Consider the following 1,034-nt stretch of genomic DNA (forward strand, 5'->3'; position numbering starts at 1 on the left):
TAACTCTACCTCTTAACACTTCCATGCTAGGAAAGACATTCTTGGCAGATATATTTAGCCCATAATCTCTTACCCCAAATTACTGGATTAGAAGAATGCCGCATAAAAGTATAGGCTTGTTTTGCGGTTAACTCACCGGAGGCTGAAGAGGTCCATATAAGTTTGTCATTAACTGAAGGATCTTCTGACACAGGGACTTGATTGATCATACCACATAAGGCTGGGTAGTGCAACTGTAGTAATGGAGGAGGATTCCATGAACCATTGTCTATATATTTCGACACCAAATCTGAGTTATCCTGCATCAACACATTAGAACCAAAGAACTCATTTATTGGCCTACCCATAAACTTGTCGCGCCAAAAGTAAATTTCATTCCCAGAACCAATTAACCATTGAGAATTATCTTGAACAGTCTTCCAGAATTGACGAACACCAGGCCATATAGAAGAAGGAGCATAAGATTTCCGTCTAGAGAAACGATTGCGAATAAAAGCACAACCCTCAGATTGAGCTGTATAGATTTCCCAGCAACGTTTCAATAAGAGAGATCGATTAAGCAGAACTAGTTGTTTGAGCCCCAAGCCACCTTCTGCAATTGGGGAACAACAAGACTTCCAAGCCACAAGAGGGATCCCTCTTTTATCAATTGAGCCAGACCACAGAAAGTTTCGGCACCATACCTCAATTTTTCGCACCACAGACACATGCCATTCATATACTTGAAAAGTGTATACCAACATGCTAAAAATAACAGACTTGATAAGCTGCAAACGTCCTGCCATTGGCAAAAAAGAACTCACCCAACTCGATAACTTTATCTTTATTTTGTCAACAATCTGATGGAAATAAGAAGCACGAGGTTTGCCATGAAAAATAGGGGCACCCAGATACATGAATGGAGCAGACCCCAAGGGAATACCCAAGAAGTTCGAAATAGAATGCCGCCTTGAATGTATACTATTTCCAATAAAAACCTGAGACTTCCCTTTGTTGATAACTTGACCTGAAACTCTACCATACTCATCGAAGAA

This window comes from Fragaria vesca, linkage group LG3, assembly GCF_000184155.1.
Source record: "Fragaria vesca subsp. vesca linkage group LG3, FraVesHawaii_1.0, whole genome shotgun sequence".
NCBI classification, from domain to species: domain Eukaryota; kingdom Viridiplantae; phylum Streptophyta; class Magnoliopsida; order Rosales; family Rosaceae; genus Fragaria; species Fragaria vesca.